The sequence below is a fragment of the Rhineura floridana genome, chromosome 9 (genome assembly GCF_030035675.1).
Source record: "Rhineura floridana isolate rRhiFlo1 chromosome 9, rRhiFlo1.hap2, whole genome shotgun sequence".
NCBI classification, from domain to species: Eukaryota; Metazoa; Chordata; class Lepidosauria; order Squamata; family Rhineuridae; genus Rhineura; species Rhineura floridana.
In genome coordinates, this window is record NC_084488.1 from 33,366,961 (window position 1) to 33,388,543 (window position 21,583).

The 21,583-nt window shown below is 42.3% G+C and overlaps 1 long non-coding RNA gene across 1 annotated transcript in view; it reads right to left on the reverse strand.

The window, feature by feature from the left end:
• Nucleotides 1-21,129, reverse strand: part of LOC133364190 (uncharacterized) — a 57,217-nt gene extending 36,088 nt beyond the window's left edge. The window contains exon 1 of the long non-coding RNA XR_009757871.1: nt 20,998-21,129. This is a non-coding gene — a long non-coding RNA (uncharacterized LOC133364190). The remainder of the gene's footprint in view (nt 1-20,997) is intronic.
• Between the last annotated feature and the right edge of the window lie 454 nt (nt 21,130-21,583).

Consider the following 21,583-nt stretch of genomic DNA (forward strand, 5'->3'; position numbering starts at 1 on the left):
CCTTGCCAGGCCTCTCCTGCCGCCCGCACCAGGCCTTGCTGGGCTGCTGCTGCTGACAGTTTCTCATGCCCGGCATTCCTGGGCCTTGACTGGGCCTTGGAACCAAGATGGCGACCTGAGTGGACGTGTGTTTGTTTGGTGCTCGGTATTTTATCTTGGTCCAGATAAAACAGAAATAACCTTAGTGGCAACTAATTATAGTTTTCTAATTCTAACAGCTTGTGGAAACAGCCAGGAAACTGCTGGGAACTAATTATCACTCAGGAAGCTGTTATCATTGTTTTTTTAAAAACAAACTGGGAGACTCAGACTACATAAGCGGCAAAGTCTGATAAAGCTAAGACTCTTGGCAGCAATCAATCCTTTTAGAAGATAGTCCTTTTAAACCAGTGGAAATAGTACTAGTTTTCACCATAAAAAGCGTCTGGGAAATATTGAAGCATAAGATTTCTTGGAATGCAGAACTTGATGAATCTTTTCCTTAAAGGAAACAACACCAATTATTACATAGCTGTTGACGGAACTCTTCTAACAGCTTTAACAGCTTGTGCCTCTAAGTAAGTACCAATTACCTTGCTTGATTACAAAGTATATATCCCCAGTCAATTAAAGAATATCTCTGAGAATTTATTTTCCAGTGTCTTTATAAGAGCAATTCTACAGGCTGTAATACATTATGGTCTTAACGAGGAAGGCTTATAAGACTTTGGGTATTACTCCCTCTGAGGAGCTTGTGTCATCTACCAAAAATGTTAAAAAAGCAAAGCAAAAACAGTCAAAAATAACCCAATTTTATGCCACAAAAGAGAAAGAAAAGCAGGGGGCTGAATTAAATTCTAATCTGGTACCTGGCCTAAATATGAATGACTGGTCCATAAGTAAAGCTTGTGTGTGGATACCCAAAGACGCAGAGATGTCAGCATTAAACTTGGCGCAGGAACTAATAACAGCTGACGTTCCAAATAATTCCCCTTTGATGAATGCGATGTCGCAGAGAGCAAACTTGATGGAGGAAAATTCATATGGCTCTATGCCTCCGTTGGAATCCTCTCACAATGATGACTCAGTCGAGCTGTCAAACTTAAACGAATTACAGGATGAGTTTCAGGATGAAGTCTCGACGGTAGTTAATTTCCTTGAGAGGTTGTCGTTCAATCTTATCCCACCTAGGGATAGTTGTCACCAGGAAAGCACTTCGGGCGCCACCCCTCTTTCTATCATGCCCAAGCTGAACAAACTGGGTACCTCACTGACTCCTCCTCAGCAAGCAACATGGAACTCAGCGGTAACGCAATCTTTATCACAGATTTCTAATTTTGTAGCTGAATCCATTTCGCTACTTACCATTCTGATAGACTGCATAATGAAAAAGGATTCCCAAAATGAAAGGATTAAAGAAAAGGCTCACATAGCTGTAAAAGTTTCTCAAGCATCTCAAACAACCTCTACGGTCTGTAGGCTGAGTCCCAGAAGGGAGCAAAAGGAAAGACAACATACTGCATGGCATAGCAAGAAATCATATAATATAAAAAATCATAGATTTAAACATAATTCCTATATGAATTTTGGAAAACTTTTTAGACTAATTGACTCACCGTGTCAGCCGGCAAAAAAAAAGAAGCGACGTATTAGAAAGAGAAAGCATAAGAAAACCATAGCTCAGGAGGATTTAAATCAACTAACTCCAGAAAACAAGCCTCCAACTCCCAAAGAAACCTCGCAACCAGCAGATTTAGCAGTGGACAATGGAAATCAAATCTCCGCTCATCCTTCTCCAGTTAACTCACATAAAATACCTGAATGTCTGGAAGTTTCTATGCAAGCAAAGAACCCATCATATCAAATAATGAATTTAGTGTTAAATAAATACAAATTGGTCTTCACAAATTATCCAAAACCCAAAGGAGTATTAACCCAGCATGAACGGAGACTCCACTTCAGGAATCTTGTTGAAGGAATAGCTCCGGGGTTGTTCCATTTTAGTGAAGTTATCTCTATTGATTACTTATTCTATAATTACGTGAACGCAAGAGCTATAATTACGTTTCAAGATACCATCATTCCAAATTCTCTCTTTGAGGAAAGAATAAGATTTCTCGACCACAGAATAGAGATTACAAGATTCTTCGAAAACCAAGCCCCCCCGTACAAGCTGCTGTCAGTGGTAACTTCCCACCCCAGCTGTTATATTTACCCAAAGAGGCATAACAAAACTGAGCATAGCCCAGCTGACGATTTACCATCTGTGGACCATGTAGACTTCGTGGCAACAACTGCTCGCCATCATTGAGAATTAACTGATTTAAAATTAAATCCATAAAGTACTCCGATTTTTCTCCTGAAGAGCTGCTTCTTCTTGACTCATATAGTGATCTGGATCCAAAAGCTCAAGATGAGATACTTAACAGACTCAATCACCTAATCTTGACTCTGGAAGAAAAAAAATCTTACGGCCAAGAAACATCCCCGGCCAAATGCCCCAATTGACCTGAATTCTCAAATGTGTGGCGAGACCTCTGAGCAAATTCGACTTATTGTGCTCGAACAGGAACGTAGGGCTTCGTTATCTCCAAACCTAATGTCTCATTCTCTGTTAAACGACTTCTGCCAGTCTACGAATAATTCAAATATTGTCAACAAACTACCATCTCGACGGGAATTGCCTTTAAAGTCTGCCCAAATCCCGGAGACATCGAAATCCAATAGATCTATGCTACCGGTCAACTGACTGCTAAGTAAGCCTTCTAAAGATAAATTAAAGTTAGTCTCCTGGAACATCGCAGGCTGGAGCAGTAAGGCGAACGATGTATATGTTAATGATTTTTTGCATTTGCATGATCTTATATTACTCCAAGAAACTTGGTCTGTGGAAGAAGTAAACTTAGATGGTTATACAGCATATCATAAGACAGCTACTAGGAGTCACAGCGGTGGTTGCCCAAAAGGTGGGCTCAGTATATATATTGCAACTTCGTTGGAAACTAGATTTATAAAGATGGGCTTGTTACATGAAATGGCCATGGCAATTCTATTAAAATTGCCAAATTACTCTATAATACTGATTAATGTATATATCCCCCCTTGTCGCAAAAAAAGCATAGTTAGAAAGCAAATTGCTCTATTGGAAGTCCAATTAACAAATCTGACAACAACTTATCCGGAAATGTTAGTGATATTAACAGGTGATTTTAACGCCAGGATGGGTCAATCGGATCCTGCGCTGTATGCTAAATATCATCAAATCCCACCAATTGATCCAAACAGCCAAAATATACCCCCGCGCCAATCAAAGGATAAACGAACTAATTATGCGGGTTTTTGTTTAATGAACATGTCAACTAAATTAAATCTAGTCTTATTAAATGGTTGCACTAGAGGGGACTTAGAAGGGGAACTTACCTTTTTTTCAACCAGAGGCTCTTTGATGATTGATTTAATCTTTGTATCAGAAGAACTATTCCAATTGGTCGAAAACTGTAAAACTATGAATCGCCCTGAAAGTGACCACTGTCCTGTATCACTGGAAATTACTTGTAGAGACGAACATATTCATCTAGCACAACGCACGTTTGCGGATGTTAATGTTGAGATCCGCCCGGCTAAGATCAGATGGGTGTCTAAACTAGAAAAAGTTATAACAGATAGTCTGAGTACCCCCGAAATACAGTCCATCAAAGACCAACTCCTATCTCCCACCCTTTCGAAAGATCCCTTTCATGAGTTCCGGAATTTGATGGTTGTTTTACAAACTATCATTCTACAAAACCAAAGAGACCAACAAAAGGTAGTTTATCATAAATCTAAACCTTGGTTCGACAAGGAATGTGGCGATACACGTAAAGAATTAATAGACATATATCATAGTTACAAGTCAAGTAGATCCTCATTCCATCTGCAAATGTATTGTGATGCTAAGAAAAGATATAAAAGATTAATCAGGAAGAAAAAAGGGTTAGAAACCATAGAAATCTGGCAGAGGCTAACAAATGCGGCCAATATGAAAAATTCAAGAGTTTTTTGGCGTTTAATCTTTCATCACTGGCCAAAGTCCTATGTATCAGCTAACTGCTTGATACCTCCATCTGTTTGGGAGGATTATTTTTCAAGAATATACCATTCCAATAATGGCAAGATAACTGAGAACCATTATCGGTCAACCGAGGTTCCATCTTGGTCCCCTGTTACACCTGACGAAATCTTGGAACTTATTGGGCGATTAAAACCTAATAAAGCTCCAGGCCCTGACTATATTCCATCTGAGGTCTTTAAATCGAATGCCAACTGGTGGGCCCCCATCTTGGTGGTATTTTTCACCAATATTAATTCCTCAATGAGGATCCCTGCTGATTGGGGAGCGGCCCTTATTATTCCAATCTATAAGAAAGGGCCACACTCCAATCCGACAAATTATAGACCAATAAGCTTACTCAACATCATTAGCAAATTATACGCTGCTCATCTTTATTCAAAGCTGAGCATGTGGCTGGATCAAAATGATATTTTGGTCCCAGAGCAGGCAGGTTTTTGTCCAAGACGCTCGATTATTGACCATGCTTTGATTTTGCAGCACTTAGTTTCTAAATATGCAGGATTCAAAGGAGGGGCCCTATATACAGCATTTATAGACTTAAAAATGGCCTTTGATTCGGTTGACAGAGACAGACTATGGTCCAAACTAATTGACTTAGGAATAGATAAGCGACTACTTATACTGATACAAGGACTTCATACTAATACCACCCTACAAATAAGATGTAACTCCAAGGGTCACTTGACAAACCCCATTCCAACGTATAGAGGGGTTAAGCAGGGTTGCATTTTGGCACCCCTGCTGTTTAACATTTATATAAATGATGTCGTGTCAAGTTTGGCTTCTATCTCCTCACATTCACCGATACTAGCTGGTAGGCCGCTGAATGTTCTTTTGTACGCTGATGACATGGTATTACTATCAAGGACCCCAATAGGCCTAAAACGTTTATTGTCGAAATTAGCCTCCTACTGTACCTCGGAATTACTGACAATAAACCATCAAAAAACAAAAGTAATGGTCTTTACAAAAAAAAACACCAACCATCGTTGGCACATAGACGGCCAGGAAATTGACCAGGTTAAATCCTTTAAATACCTTGGAATAACCTTCCAAGCTACAGGGAGTCATCAACTGCATACTAAACAGGCAGTGCTCAATGCTAAAAAAACATCAAAAGCCCTCCTCACCTTCTTTTACTCTAAGGGAGGCCAAGCCATCCTACCTGCCATAATTTTTTTTAACTCTAATATTATCCTCCAGCTGACATTTGGGTCTCAGGTGTGCTGTAAGGATGATTTAAACGAACTAGAAACAGTGCAAAATAGTTTTCTAAGGTCTATTATGGCTGTTCCCTTTTGTGTCCCTAATTGTGTACTGAGACTAGAGGTGGGTGTCCAAACCACTGAATCTCGAATATGACTGAATAAGATTACCACATGGTTAAAACTTATTCTTGAGCCGATTGGACTAACCCCCCCTTATGTTGAGGGACAACCATAATTCCAAATGGGCTAAAGCTATCCAAGATAAAGTATTAAAGATTGGCTTTTCTATACAAACTATTCTTGCCATGGGCTTTGATACCGCACGGTTGCATATTAGTCAGTGGATAAAAGACATTGATGTACAACACCAACAAATGCTCATAAAAAAACAAAGATATAATTTAAGCTTTTTGAGGCCAATGCCCTATCTATCTGATTTAACCTTTCCCAAACATCGTAAGGTCTTCACATGGATGAGACTCAACGTTCTTCCCTCAGCACTTCTAGTTGGCAGATTCAACAAGATTCCGTATCAAGAGAGATTGTGCCCGTGTGGGTCGGGAGAGATCGAGACCAACGCGCATGTCCTATTCCGCTGTCCATTCTATTGTGCCCATAGACTCCATTTAATCTCTCCACTTTTAGAACCCTTTGAAATTAAACCTGAATCTTTTTGGCTGGACTACCTGCTCGGCGATCACTCGCCTGCGATAACTTTATCAGTCGCCAAGTATAGTTTAGCAGTACTAAACCATAGGAAAGTAACCCTAAATAACCCGGTTTAATTTTATTCCGATTTTAATTTTACCCTCAAGTTTTAACCTATGCAGTTTTAATTAAATATATTTATTATAGTTAAACGATTTTGTGGTTTTAGCCCTTAAGGTTTTGTATAGGAGCTAATCCTTATATTTATTTGTCCAGTTTTGTCAAAAATTAAATCCGATCTAACTCCTATCGTTAATGAGTTTTAAATCGCATCTGTCTCAATGAAATTGTAGCGGTTTAATAATCAGTCTTTTTGCTGTTTGTTTGTATTTTTGCTACCTGATCTAATGACTGTAATAAAGAATTCTGATTCTGATTCTGATTCAACCCCACCTACCACTGCCAAAGCCCACCCCTTCCCCCCCATGGGTCATCAAAGCCCATCCATCCTCCCAACAGCCCATTCTGTGAATAAAAGGTCACCCTTTCTCCTGGCCCCATGCATCACCAGTGCCCTCCCCATCCTCCCATGCATTGTTAGGGCCCTCCCCCTTTTCCCATGGGTAGCCAGAGTCCTTCTTTCTTTTTCCCCATGGGTTGCCTGGGCCCTTGCTCTCCCTCTTCCCTTTCCTCACAGGTCACCAGGTCCCTCCCCCTCTCCCCATGGTTCTCCAGGGCCCTTCCCCACATGGGTCACCAGGGCCCTTCCAGATTCTCTTCCCGCATTGGTCACAGGGGGTCTCCCCCCTCTGCCACCCAACCTCTTCCACTGCCACCAATGACCTCTCACACCTAGCCTCCTGGGCCTCTCATGCCAGGCCTTGCCAGGCTGGGCCTCTCCCACAACTGCCAATGCTGTTGGCGTCTCACACCTGGCTTTGCCACCGCCATTGCCACCGCCACTGCCAGCCTCTCATACCTGGCCTTGCTGGGCCTCTTCCACCACTTCTGCCACCAATATTTTGCACCTGTCCATGCTGGGCTTCTGCTTTCACTGCTGCCATCAGCCTTTCATGCTTAGCCATGCTGGGCCTCTCCCGCTGCTGCCACCACCACCAGCCTTTCATGCCAGGCCTTGCCAGGCCTCTCCTGCCGCCCGCACCAGGCCTTGCTGGGCTGCTGCTGCTGACAGTTTCTCATGCCCGGCATTCCTGGGCCTTGCCTGCCACCACATAGCCTGCCTGCTCCCCAACTAAGCTGTCTTTTCCGTCATGCCCCACTCCTGACATTACGCTATGTCATGATGGCATGACAGTGTAATGGCTTATCTTTTTATTATATAGTCAGTTGTCACTATGATTTTCTATGCACTTTGCAAGAAGTGAGGCTATCAAAATGCTGCTGGTGGGGCACTGATTAGCTGCAGATTATTTTTTTTGTTAAATCAGAGCAGTGGTGGGTTTTTTTTTTATTTAAAGCTTTGTTTGAGTTCTTAAAAAATTGGCGATTACTTGGCTTAAAATAAAAAAATCTTCCAGAGCTCTTCAGCACTTCACAGGCAATATTAAGGACAGCCTGATTGTGTAATGCCTATCGGAGAAAGTCCCCTCGCAACACAACAAACACTGGAAAAGGCTGGTGTGAAGCTGCTAATGTTTTTTAAAAATGTACAAGCAGAAACACACACCACTAGGCCATCTCATAAGAACATAAGAAGACCCTGCTGGATCAGGCCAGTGGCCCATCTAGTCCAGCATCCTGTTCTCACAGTGGCCAACCAGGTGCCCGGGGGAAGCCCACAAGCAGGACCCGAGTGCAAGAACACTCTCCCCTCCTCAGGCCTCCGGCAACTGGTTTTCAGAAGCATGCTGCCTCTGACTAGGGTGGCACAGCACAGCCATCACGGCTAGTAGCCATTGATAGCCCTGTCCTCCATGAATTTGTCTAATTTTCTTTTAAAGCCATCCAAGCTGGTGGCCATTACTGCATCTTGTGGGAGCAAATTCAATAGTTTAACTATGCGCTGAGTAAAGAAGTACTTCCTTTTGTCTGTCCTGAATCTTCCAACATTCAGCTTCTTTGAGTGTCCACGAGTTCTAGTATTATGAGAGAGGGAGAAGAACTTTTCTCTATCCACTTTCTCAATGCCATGCATAATTTTATACACTTCTATCATGTCTCCTCTGACCCGCCTTTTCTCTAAACTAAAAAGCCCCAAATGCTGCAACCTTTCCTCGTAAGGGAGTCGCTCCATCCCCTTGATCATTCTGGTTGCCCTCTTCTGAACCTTTTCCAACTCTAGAATATCCTTTTTGAGATGAGGCGACCAGAACTGTACACAGTATTCCAAATGCGGCCGCACCATAGATTTATACAACGGCATGATGATATTGGCTGTTTTATTTTCAATACCTTTCCTAATTATCGCTAGCATGGAATTTGCCTTTTTCACAGCTGCCGCACACTGGGTCGACATTTTCATCGTGCTGTCCACTACAACCCCGAGGTCTCTCTCCTGGTCGGTCACCGCCAGTTCAGACCCCATGAGCGTATATGTGAAATTAAGATTTTTTGCTCCAATATGCATAATTTTACACTTGTTTATATTGAATTGCATTTGCCATTTTTCTGCCCATTCACTCAGTTTGGAGAGGTCTTTTTGGAGCTCTTCGCAATCCCTTTTTGTTTTAACAACCCTGAACAATTTAGTGTCATCAGCAAACTTGGCCACTTCACTGCTCACTCCTAATTCTAGGTCATTAATGAACAAGTTGAAAAGTACAGGTTCCAATACCGATCCTTGAGGGACTCCACTTTCTACAGCCCTCCATTGGGAGAACTGTCCGTTTATTCCTACTCTCTGCTTTCTGCTTCTTAACCAATTCCTTATCCACAAGAGGACCTCTCCTCTTATTCCATGACTGCTAAGCTTAATTATTATCTCTTAATTATTTGAAGATAAGAAAGAGCAAGAATCAAATCCCCGCCCTCAAATATAAAACTAAATCTTGGAGAAAAGTGCCCAGAACTATTTATCTTCAATTTAGTTGGCGTAATCCATTTTGAATGGGCTCCTGTGCCTGCAAAATTAATCTGCTTCTGCCAAAAAGAAAAAAAGTTATAGCCATGTTTAAATTCCCCATAACAATGAATGGGAAACAGCTATGTTTTATACAAAAAAGCTCAGAACCCAAATTACAGATCAATTAATTAAATTAATTAATTAAATTAATTAATTAATTTTAATTTAATTAATTTATTGGATTTCTTAGTTGCCCATCTGGCTGGCCATCCAGCCACTCTGGGCGAAGTACAAAATGAACAAAATAACACAAAATGACACATCAATACAATAACATTAAAATCTAAAAGCGATAAAGATAAAATCTAACCCACCCCAAAGGCCTGCCTGAAGAGCCATGTCTTCACGGCCTGGCAGAAACTCATTGTAGAGGGGGCCTGGCGGAGATCATTTGGAAGGGAGTTCCATAGGGTGGGGGTCACAATTGAAAAAGCCCTCCCTCTGGTCCTCACCAGTCTAGCTGTTTTGACTGGTGGGATAGAGAGAAGGCCTTTTGAGGCCGATCTTGTTAGGCGATATAGCTGATGATGCTGGAGGCGCTCCTTCAGATAGACTGGGCCAACACCGTGTAGGGATTTAAAGGTCAAAACCAACACCTTGAATTGGGCCCGGTAAGCAACTGGTAGCCAGTGCAACTCTTTGAGCACTGGAGTGATGTGATCTTCCCGGCGGCTGCCTTTAATCAGGCGCGCCGCCGCATTCTGAATCAGTTGCAGCTTCCGGACCATTTTCAAGGGTAACCCCACGTACAGCGCATTACAGTAGTCAAGCCGAGAGGAGACCAGGGCATGTACCACTGATGGGAGCAGATGATTGGGAAGGTAAGGGCGTAGCCTCCGTATCAGATGGAGTTGATGCAATGCTGCCCGGCTCACAGCCGAAACCTGAGCTTCCATGGACAGTTTGGAGTCAAGAATGACCCCGAGGCTGCAGACCTGGTCTTTTAGGGGCAGTTGTACCCCATTGAGCACCAGGTCCAAATCCCCTAACCTTCCCTTGTCTCCCACGAACAGTACCTCGGTTTTGTACTTAATTTTTTAATTAATTATGTTTAGTATACGCTGACATTGTTTTAATTTTAATAATTTTTAACTTTTTATATGTTTTATATTGATACATGTCTTGTACTTTGCTATTTCTTGTCTTGTGAACCGCCCAGAGAGCTTCGGCTATGGGGCGGTCTATAAGTTTAATGAAATAAATAAATAAATAAATTGTCAAGGTTCAAAGCATACAGAGCACAGAGTAACTCAGAAATAGATTGGAATTTTGTTTTGAAAGCACAGTTACAGATACAAAGCAAATATTTGGGCCTGTCAATGAGATTTATAATGCATAGGATTGTGCTGTAACTCTCACACTGAATGTTTTCAAATCCAGGTCAGTTGCACTGTGAGAATGAGACCAGTACATCTAAGACCCAATGTAAAGAACAGATGAAAACAAGAATTCATTATGAAATTGCATATAAAAAGAATACAATTACATTTTTAATCTATTTTTAAAATCTGAATCTATCCAAGAGGTGTTTTTTAAAAACTCCTGCTAGTAGATAAGAAAGGGTAAAAGAAACTCGCCTTGTCAAATTCATCCTGAAAATAATGTGAGTTGTGAGAAGTTGAGACAAGCTTCCCTCCAAATTACCCTTCTTAATTCACAAAGATAGAATCTTGTTCTTGTTCAATCATAGTACCTAGGGAACTATATCTATTAAATGATGAAGATTTCTCTTTTAGTCCTACTCATTGTTAATAAAAAAAATGCCAGAAGCCAGACAATTGCTGAAATAGCTATGTGTGGGTACATTAATGCAGCATTATATGCAATTACATTAATGGTCACATTTTTTACATCTATTACCTTAAGAACATAAGAACATAAGAAGAGCCTGCTGGATCAGGCCAGTGGCCCATCTAGTCCAGCATCCTGTTCTCACAGTGGCCAACCAGGTGCCTGGGGGAAGCCCACAAGCAGGACCCGAGTGCAAGAACACTCTCCCCTCCTCAGGCCTCCGGCAACTGGTCTTCAGAAGCACGCCGCCTCCGACCAGGGTGGCAGAGCACAGCCATCATGGCTAGCAGCCACCGACAGCCCTGTCCTCCACGAATTTGTCTAATCCTCTTTCAAAGCCGTCCAAGCCGGTGGCCACCACTGCATCCCGTGGGAGCAAATTCCATAGCTTAACTATGCGCTGAGTAAAGAAGTACTTCCTTTTGTCTGCCCTGAATCCTCCAACACCCAGCCTCCCTGAACGTCCACGAGTTCTAGTATTATGAGAGAGGGAGAAGAACTTTTCTCTATCCACTTTCTCAATGCCATGCATAATTTTATACACTTCTATCATGTCTCCTCTGACCCGCCTTTTCTCTAAACTAAAAAGCCCCAAATGCTGCAACCTTTCCTCGTAAGGGAGTCGCTCCATCCCCTTGATCATTCTGGTTGCCCTCTTCTGAACCTTTTCCAACTCTAGAATATCCTTTTTGAGATGAGGCGACCAGAACTGTACACAGTATTCCAAATGCGGCCGCACCATAGATTTATACAACGGCATTATGATATCGGCTGTTTTATTTTCAATACCTTTCCTAATTATCGCTAGCATGGAATTTGCCTTTTTCACAGCTGCTGCACACTGGGTCGACATTTTCATCGTGCTGTCCACTATAACCCCGAGGTCTCTCTCCTGCTCGGTCACCGCCAGTTCAGACCCCATGAGCGTACCTTGATATGATCATACCCAGGTTGCTGGTCACAGGATTCCACTGTCTAGATATGTTTAGAATTTGACATAATTTAGCATCTGACAAGAATTTAAAAAGGGGGAAATATACTGCAGGACATATGAGAATATGATCTTATAATTTCACCATATACCAGTGATGGAGAACCTGCAGTCCTCCAGATAGTCTTGGACTACAACCCCCACCAGTCAGCAAATACTCTCTGCAGAACAAAATATAGTTTGCAACTCTTTTTCAGATATTATTGAAAGACAGGGGAAGGTCATAGCTCACTTGAAGAGAATCTGTTTTGCCTGCAGAAGGTCCCAGGTTCAATCCCCAACATCTGCAGGTAGAGCTGGGAGAGGCCCTTGTCTGAAATCCTGAAAAGCAGCTGTCAGTCAGTGTGGACAGTGCTGAGTTAGATGTACCAATGGTCTGACTCAATATAAGGCAATGTCTGGTGTTCCTATAACTCAATGAATGTACTCTCTAAGGTTTTATAATCAATGACTAGTCTTTTTGGAGTAAAGACACAGCTTTATTTGTCTGTGTTTATGCATGGATTTAACTCCCTCAAGCTACCAAGTTTGAAACATGGGGTAAGAAATATATAGCATATTATTCAGCTCCCTCTGCTTGCTAATTTATGGTTAGGATTCACTTGCTGAAGTTCAAAACCCTTGCATAACTATTTTTATACATATACTGATGTTAATTGGACTACTTGCACGCTAGTGGCTCATGATTTTTAATCATTGCTACCAACTATACTTGAGCATGGCCCTTAAATGCTCTGTTGACTAGACATGTACTTAAGCTAGGCATTTATAAAATTCTTATTTGCTGTTTTCAAACAGTTTAAAAAAGGGTTACATATAAGAATCATCCTGGCTGCAAGCAAAACAGTTATATAATCTGTGTTGGCTTAAAGCAGGGATGGGAAACCTGTGACCCTCCAGATATTGTTGGACTCTAGCTCCCATCAGCCTCAGCCAGCATAGCCAATGGTCAGGGATGATGGAAACTGTAGTCCAGCAACATCTGGAGGGCCATGGGCTTAAAGGATAGTAGGAATGTAATTATCTATGGATCATTATTATTGTGGATACAATTCTCTATGAAACAGCTGCAAGATAATATTTCAGATGTAACTGGGAACTGTAGTCTGTGAAGGATGCTGAGAGTTCTTAGGAGACCCTTATTCCCCTCACACAGCTACAATTTCCGAAGCTCCGCTGGGAGGAAGGATTGACGGTTAAACCACTCTGAGTACTGTAGCTCTCCAGTTCCCAGGACTCTTTGGGGGAAGCCATGACTGTTTAAAGTGGTTAGGTACTGCTTTTAATTGTATAGTGTAGATGCCGCCAATATCTAGAGAAGCTATGGCATATTGTTCCTTAGGATCCCCTTCCCACCTCTCTCCTTGCCTGAAAGAAGCTGTACCCACTAGCAGCTGGTGAAGCGGCCCAGGCAGGGCTCCGTTGCTCTTTGGGCTTCCTAACACAGTGGGTCACTGCCACTGACCAGGAGGGCTGAGACATGGGCAGTTTGACATGGTGCAGCACAGCTGAGCCAATCCAGCAGCATTGCCTGCACAAATGTCTTTGGTTTCAAATATGCCCATGGGCCCAAAAAGACTGGCAACACCTGCTCTAAGGACAAGTTCATATACTATATGAATCATATAGTAGTGACAGAAATTGTCACTAAAAGACTTGAATATGCCACACACACTGTGGTGAGCCACTACCGATCATTTGTCATTTATTATCTGAAGAAAATGTCCGTCAATGAAAGTCAAGAGGGAAGAAAACATGATCTCTGGTGACTCATTATATGTTGATCAATGTTAGCAGTTGAAGTTATCTTGTTCTTTCTCTTAATAAGAAGCTGTCCCTAGCAAGAATGAATATAGCAAAAGAATGGCATGCATAGGCCCTGATAGACACATTGGTGAGATAACTTTGTACATATTATTTACCCTCTCAGAATGCCCATCAAACCTGGAACATAAATTGGGATATGCTCTTAATAGCTAATATAATTAAGGATGGGGGAGAATATCTGGTAAATTGGACTTAATACTGGATTCCGACTGAATTTGACAGTCCGCTATCTTTTTGGACTGGCACTGATTTATTGCAGTGAGCTGTGACTGTAATCGGCACTGATTTTTTTTAAAAAAATTCCCCCTGATTTTACGTAATTATCTTCACAATTTCCTCTAAGTTGATGCGTTCGTACCAGTGTGTAGGTGTAATAAATAGGAAAATAAAGCACATGGAACACCATGATCATTTACATAGGCATTTGCATTAAAAATTATGGATTTTTTTTGTAACCAAAAAACCCCACAACCAGCAGCGGATCAAATCGGCAAGTGCCAAAGGAAGCGGGAACAAAAAAAGGGTGGATCGGGATCAAATGACAGACTATTAGAATACAGGTGGATCAGAACTAGGCAGTGAACCCATCCCTAATCATAATATCTCATTGTGCAAACAACCATGCCAGTGTGAATTCAATGCCACTTCAAGTAATGTTTTCAATGTGTGAAACAGTAATTTACCAGGAGCAAATGTTAGGCTGGGTCCTTTTCCCAAAAAAATATGCCTTATTATTTATTTTTCTATCACTACAAAATAATAATAAAAAAGCCCCCATGTGTCTGAGGTCAATCAACTTCCTGACTATTAGGAGGTCATGTACTGTTTTGAGAAGTGGAGCTAGATTTTAGTAATGGAAACAGAAATATTAATATGACTCTGGAAAACTGCTTAATACTGAGTCTGATCATGGCTCTATCTAGTCCATTATTATCCACTTCAACTGGCAGTCCAAGGTCTGCAACCTGAAGTTCTTTTGCTGAATATGCCAGGAAACGTAAGAAGAGCCATGCTGGATCAGCCCAAAACTCCAGCATTCTGTTCTCACAGTGGCCAGCCAGAAGCCTCTGAGAAGCCCATCAGCAGGACCTGAGTGCGAAAGCACTCTCTCCATTAGTGATTCCCAGTAACTTGTACTCAGAGGCATACCCAGCTGTGTAGCCAGCCTTCCTTTAGGCGGGACAGCCACATTTCTAGGTGGGGCATTTTGGAGGGACAGGCACACAGCACCAGCCAACCCCTCACCCCCCAGTGGAGAGGACATGAGGGCTGGGCAAGGAAAGGGAAAGACAGTGACCTTCCCCCTCACTCCTCCTGCATCCAAAGAGTGTGTTACATTACATGAATGAAGTTTAATCTGTTGAATTGTCTCATCCTTTTTTGAGAGATCCCAAGGAATGCCAGACTCAAATGCTTGCTTTTACCTATAGCCACAGTCCTCTTTCACCTGTGTTCTGATCCTTTATGAACTGAACTACTTTGGTAAAGTCAGTGAGCACCTGAGCTTGGTGTTGAAGCTGCATTACGTATCTTGGTTTTAGATTCCACCCAAAAACAAACTTGTCCATACTTCAAGGTTAGGGAAAGGCAGAGAGAAAATAAATACTTTAGGGTGTGTTTGTTAACTCCTCCTTGAGAGTCCCTCCTTCTATTCTTGTTCCTGACCTTTAGATTTTACTTCCTGTTTGGACAATCAAGGGAAAACCTGGCTGCTATATGAAGGACTAAGCAATTGGAAAAGAATTGTGGAAAGCAACTGGATTTTTGTTACTGGTTGCTGGGTTGATTTTTCTGAATGAAAAAAAATGGAAATGGACTGCCTTCAAATCAGTTCTGACTTATGGGCGACCCATTGAATAGGGTTTTCATGGTAAGCAGTATTCAAAGGGGATTTACCATTGCCTTCTGTGATGTTCCTGTATTAATGTATATATGGTAAGTGCTGTTTGTATAGGAGATACATGGTAAGTGGAATGAAAGAGGAGGGGGGAGTAAATGGGCAGTAGAATGCTGGATGATTGGCTGAGTGTTTAGAATGGCTGAGAGTATAAATGGAAAGATGACAGTTAAATCTGGGTGGACGTGAGTGGGTTGTTTTGGTGGGTTTTTGAGAGGAGATTGTGTGGAGAGTTGGTGGATGTGAGGAGAGTGTGGAGTTCGGATTAATACTAAGACAAGTACCAGAAATAGATGAAACCATATGCTTATGTGCCTTTATAAAGTAATCTTGTTATCTCTGTTATTTAATAAAAACTATATTTGGTTTACCGAAGGCCTGATCCTTGGCTGGGGTTATACAGACCAGAAGAGAGGGCAAGGTGCTTACCAAGGCTGAAGGGAAACTGTAACAATTGGTGGCAGCGGTGAAGGGAAGAATATAACACCACAAGTATTCAGAGCAAACCAGGATTGTATGCTTTATATATAAAGATCAAAGGGATTGGGGACAGCTTAAGCACTCAGTCACAGAGGTAACCTGATAGAGAGACTCAGGCAGAGTCTCTGGGAATACTGGTTATAGGACGTAACTGGTGGTGCTGTCTAGCAGGGGGATCTGATGAGATCTGTGCTAGAGCGGGGAGAGAAACCATAAAAAAGGACAGTCCAGACTGGTGGAGTCCCTGGTGGTGCCTAGTGACAGGCAGTAACCACGAGCAGGTAGGAACCTGACAGGGAGAGCCAGGGAAGGGTGTCACAGGTGGTGGCAGTAGCGGTGGGATACGAACAAAGGAGAATACATCACAGGTGTTGGCTGTAGCGGTGGTACGAATACTAGAGAATCCCTAACAGTGGTGTGGCAAACAGAAATAACAAAAAAAAGATTACTTGTGAGAGTGACTGGCAAAGAGTGTGTGGCAAAGAGTGTGTGAACTCCAACAAAATGGCTGAATACATAAAGATGAAAAGAGAGGAGCTGGTGGAGAAGTGCATAACATTCAATTTACCTCACGAGGGTAAAGGGGTAGATGAATTGAGGGTGGCACTAATAGGATTTACAACTGTCCAGCACAAACAACCTGTCAGGGAAGAGACCCCAGAAGGATACTTAAGCAATCCTGCTTATATAGAGTATTTGAGAGAGAAGTTAAGATGGGAGGCTGAGGAAAAAGATAAACAGCGAGAGTTAGAAACTGAGAAGTTGAGGATGGAAGGTGCAGAGAAGGAAAAGCAGCGGGAGTTGGAAATTGAGAGATTGAGGAGTGAGGCGGATGAGAAAGAAAAGCAGAGGGAGTTGGAATTTGAGAGAATGAGAGTGGATGCTGAATTACAGGTAGAAAAGTTAAAATTTGAAAGAGAGAAGTTTCATTCTGATGAAACAAGAAAGGACAGAAATGAAACAAAGATAAAGGTTACACCAAAAGACTTTGCAGTGTTTGAGCCTGGACAGGATCCACAAATTTACCTCAGTACTTTTGAAAAGGCAGCTCAATTGTGGGGGCTACCAGAGGATAAATAAATGCAATATTTATCAAACCTGATCAAAGGGGAATTGGCTGAGGTATACCAATATTTCCCCTCAGACAAGCCCGTCACTTATGCTGAGTTTAAAGAGGCAGTATACAAAAGATTCAGACTGGGACCTGACTACTTTAGAAAATTATTCCGAAACTGTCAGATCCAAGCAGGGAGGTCTTTTGTTGAACTGGGAGCAAAGTTGACGGATATATTTGGAAAGTGGATGAGTAGTGCCAAAGCTCAGTCAGTGGAAGAGATGAAAAGCCTCATGATACTGGATCAATTATTCCATCAGTTACCACCAGAAATAAGGCTCCTTGTCGAAGACCGTTCCCCTACATCGGTGCAGGAGGCCGCAGAGATGGCGGATCACTTTGCCTCCAATAGAACTGGCTGGGTGGGGAAAACATCAAGAGAGTTTAAACCCAGACCATATAATGGTGGCAGAAAGGATGTGGTACCACAGCGAGTGAGTCCTCCAGTAAAATCTGAAGGGCACAGGACACCCCAGAGTGGATCTGTGTACCCTAAAATGGAGGAGAAATTATGCTATAAATGTGGTAGACCGGGGCACCTACGTTTTCAATGTGAGGTTGCCAACCCCATTAGTAATCCTGCTCAGGCAAGGGCAGTAAAAACAGAACCAAAAGATCTAACCACGAAAAAGGTTCAGTTCTGCCAGATAAACTGGACAGAAGTAAAAGACTTGGATTCGAGTCTAAGAGAAGAAGTGTGTGTTCAAGGGGCAAATTATTGGGCATTGCTTGATACTGGTGCCGCTCAGACGTTGCTGAGGCCAGATTTAATAAAATCTGAGGAAATGTTGCCTCGGGAAACTGTGACTGTTCAAGGAGTGAGGGGTAGACCAGAAAGCTTGCCTATGGCCCTGGTGAAGATGGAGTGGAGAGGCCGAGAGGGCAGATATAAAGTAGGTATTAATGCCCAACAACAAGAACCAGTGATACTGGGAAGAGATGTTATGGGGGCACAAGGGAAAATATATGTGGTGACCAGACAGCAACTTGGCAAAGAAACAGAAGCCATGTTAACACAGGCTGAAGAAAACAGGGTGGAATCTGTTTTCGAGCCTAGGGTCACCATAGCAACCCCTAGCAAGCCTGCTGAAAGAGACAAATTGTATCAAGTGGTCTCTAGTGAAGAGACAGAGCAGTTCAGGGAAGAACTGAAGAAAGATACAAGTTTGAGGCAAATAAAGGAGCAAGCCCTGACCCAACAGATTCCTTTCACTGACAAACTGAGGAATCAAATTGTGTGTGAGAATGGGATTTTATATAGACTGTGGATGCCTGCTGAGAGAAAGGATGAATGTGAACCAGTGAAGCAATTGATAGTACCTAGCAAATACAGAACCAGATTGCTAGAGGTAGCCCACGATGTCCCATGTGCAGGACATCTGGGAATAAAAAAGACCAAGAGGAGATTGGCTGCACACTATTATTGGCCAAATATCTCCAAAGATGTAAAACAACATTGTCTATCTTGTGGTATATGCCAAAAGGTGGGAAAAAGTGGTGTAAAGACTAAGGCACCCTTAAAGCCCCTTCCTATAATTGGACAACCCTTTTATAGAGTGGGAATAGATTTGGTGGGCCCTTTTTCCAAACCCACAAGGCATGGCAAGAAATATCTATTGGTGGTGGTGGATTTTGCCACCAGGTACCCAGACGCGGAAGCATTAAGATCCGTAGAAGCCCCTGTAGTGGCAGAGGCTTTGTTAAAAATCTTTATGAGGCTGGGTTTCCCTCATGAAGTGCTGATGGATCAAGGCAGTGTATTCATGGGAGACGTGATGCAATGTATGTGGAAGTGTTGTGGTTTAAAACATCTAAAGACCACCACTTACCATCCAACCACTAACGGATTGACTGAGAGATTTAATGGAGTTTTGAAGGGCATGATAAGAAGCTATGTTCAAGATCACCCACAAGACTGGGATGAACGTTTGGGGTGCTTCTTATTCGCGTACAGAGAAGTCCTTCAGGAGTCAACAGGCTTCTCACCCTTTGAACTGATGTTCACTAGAAAAGTGAGGGGACCTTTGGAACTGTTAAAAAATTCATGGGAAGGAACCCTGGGAGAGTACAAAACATCTGTAGTAGATTTTGTATTGGAATTCCGCAATAAATTAACATCAATGATGGAAGTAGTGAAAGAGAATTTGAGTCAAGCACAGGAGAAGCAACGTTACTGGTATGACAGAACAGCCAGGGAACGTGTGTATGATGTGGGAGATATGGTTATGGCATTCATACCCAGGAAACATGACAAATTACAGGCTAACTGGAAAGGACCATATACCATAAGAGAAAGGCTTGACACAGTGACATATGTAATCACCACAGACCAATTAAACAAAAGCAAAGTGGTTCATGTAAATATGTTAAAGCCTTACCATACCAGGGATGCACAGGTGTTGCAAGTTACCTTATTCCCTGAGGGAAGTGGGCCTGAACTTCCAGATTTGGTACAGGAAAGCAAAGACAAAGGAGGGGTAGATCAATTGGAATAGTCAGAGGAGGTGCAGGAGGAAGTAAGAGAAGAGATTCTGAGAGTTTTGAAAAACTATGGGGATCTCTTTAGCAATAAACCTGGCCGAACCAGTATAGCCAAACATTCCATTGATACTGGAGATCATGCCCCAATCAGATCTGTTCCGTACCATGTGAATGGGAAAGTTTTGAGTGAGATCAAAAAGGAGGTCGAAGATATGCTGGAACTAGGAGTGATCAGGGAATCTATCAGTCCCTGAGCCTCAAGTATTGTCCTGGTTCCCAAAAAAAGATGGAACGACAAGATTTTGCATTGATTATCGGCTAATCAATAAAATTACTGTCCCAGATGCGTATCCTATGCCTAGGATAGACGCAATGTTAGAGTTATTGGGGACAGCAACCATTATCTCTACAATAGATCTCTGTAAGGGATTTTGGCAAATGGAACTAGACGAGCAATCCAGAGCCAAAACTGCCTTCAGTACACCAGATGGGTTATATGAGTTTGTGACCTTACCCATGGGACTAAGGAACTCACCAAGTTCGTTTCAGAGGCTAATCAATACTGTGTTGCGAGGCATGTCAGATTTTGCAGTGGCCTATATCGATGACGTGGCCATTTTTAGCAAGTCGGTGCCTGAGCATGTCCAACACCTGACAACAGTATTAGAGGCATTAAAAAAGGCAGGCCTCACAATGAAAGCTAAGAAATGCCAGTTTGGGCTAAAGGAAGTAATCTATTTAGGACATAAGGTGGGGAGTGGGAAAATCACCCCCTTATGGAGCAAGGTGGAGGCAATACAAGCGTGGCCTATCCCCTTAACCAAACAACAAGTTAGGGCATTTCTAGGTGTGGCTGGTTTTTATAGGAAGTTTGTGAAAAATTTTGGGGAAATCGCAACCACCTTGCATGAATTGACAAAGATGGTTCCGGTTAGCAGCGTTTGGTGAGCTCTTCATCTCTACTGTGTACTGGCAGTTAATTTACTTCTCTGGCAGTTAACTAACTTTAAGATTTGCACTTTTCAAGCTATATCCCTACGTCTTAGAAGATAAAGACTCTTTATGACCACATTACTTTACCCTACACCCACGTCTAAAGAAGAATTTTGTGATTAACTGCCTCAACCCGCTGCCAAATTGCCATTTCCTCCTTTACATGTTTTTGCTTTCCTTTCAGACAACATAGTTAAGATAAGACGAAATGGTTTTAACAAGAAATGTGAGGAAAGCTCTAAGTTGCCCTCCTCCTTTAGAGTGCTTAACTGGAAATGACAAGCCAAAAAAGAAAAGGAATAAGATAAAACAGATATCTACCTTGTCACCCCACCCAAACAAAGTCTCTCCTCACGAGATTAAGGGGCAACAAACAATTACTAAATATTTTTTACCTTTAACCCAACTGCGATCCGGTCAATTTTGCCAACAAACCACATATCCTCAAATGGACTGGTCGTTACCACTTAAAGGCTTTTCTCATAACCTGAAAAGTGAGCTGCCGATAACAAACTTGGCTGAAGAATTAGCATTGGCAGACAACCAAACACCTTCAACTCTAATTCCAGCTACAGTCCTTAAAGAGGAAATGTCGTGTCCAGCTGTTCCTTGTCATAACAATTCCCTGAATGCAATTTCTCGAACGAAAATAGGAAAGTTGTATGAATGCTACACAGAGCCAACTGCCTCCCTATCCACCCCTAAGGAAAAGGAATCTCCACCTGGTAATAACTTACAACAACAGGGTTTCCCTGCTTTGGATGATACCACACCTTATTCAATCTTAAAGGAGGATTTCAACGGCCTGTCTCTGAGAGGTTGGCTACTAATGATGACAACAGACCTTGAACATATAAAAGTCTATATGAATGAATGCAACTCACTCTTAACAACAGTAGTTGCTCTACAAAAAGTTTTACGAACAACAGCTTTGCCTACTACCCAGGCGCACATGGATAAATCTTCAGGTCACATAGTCGT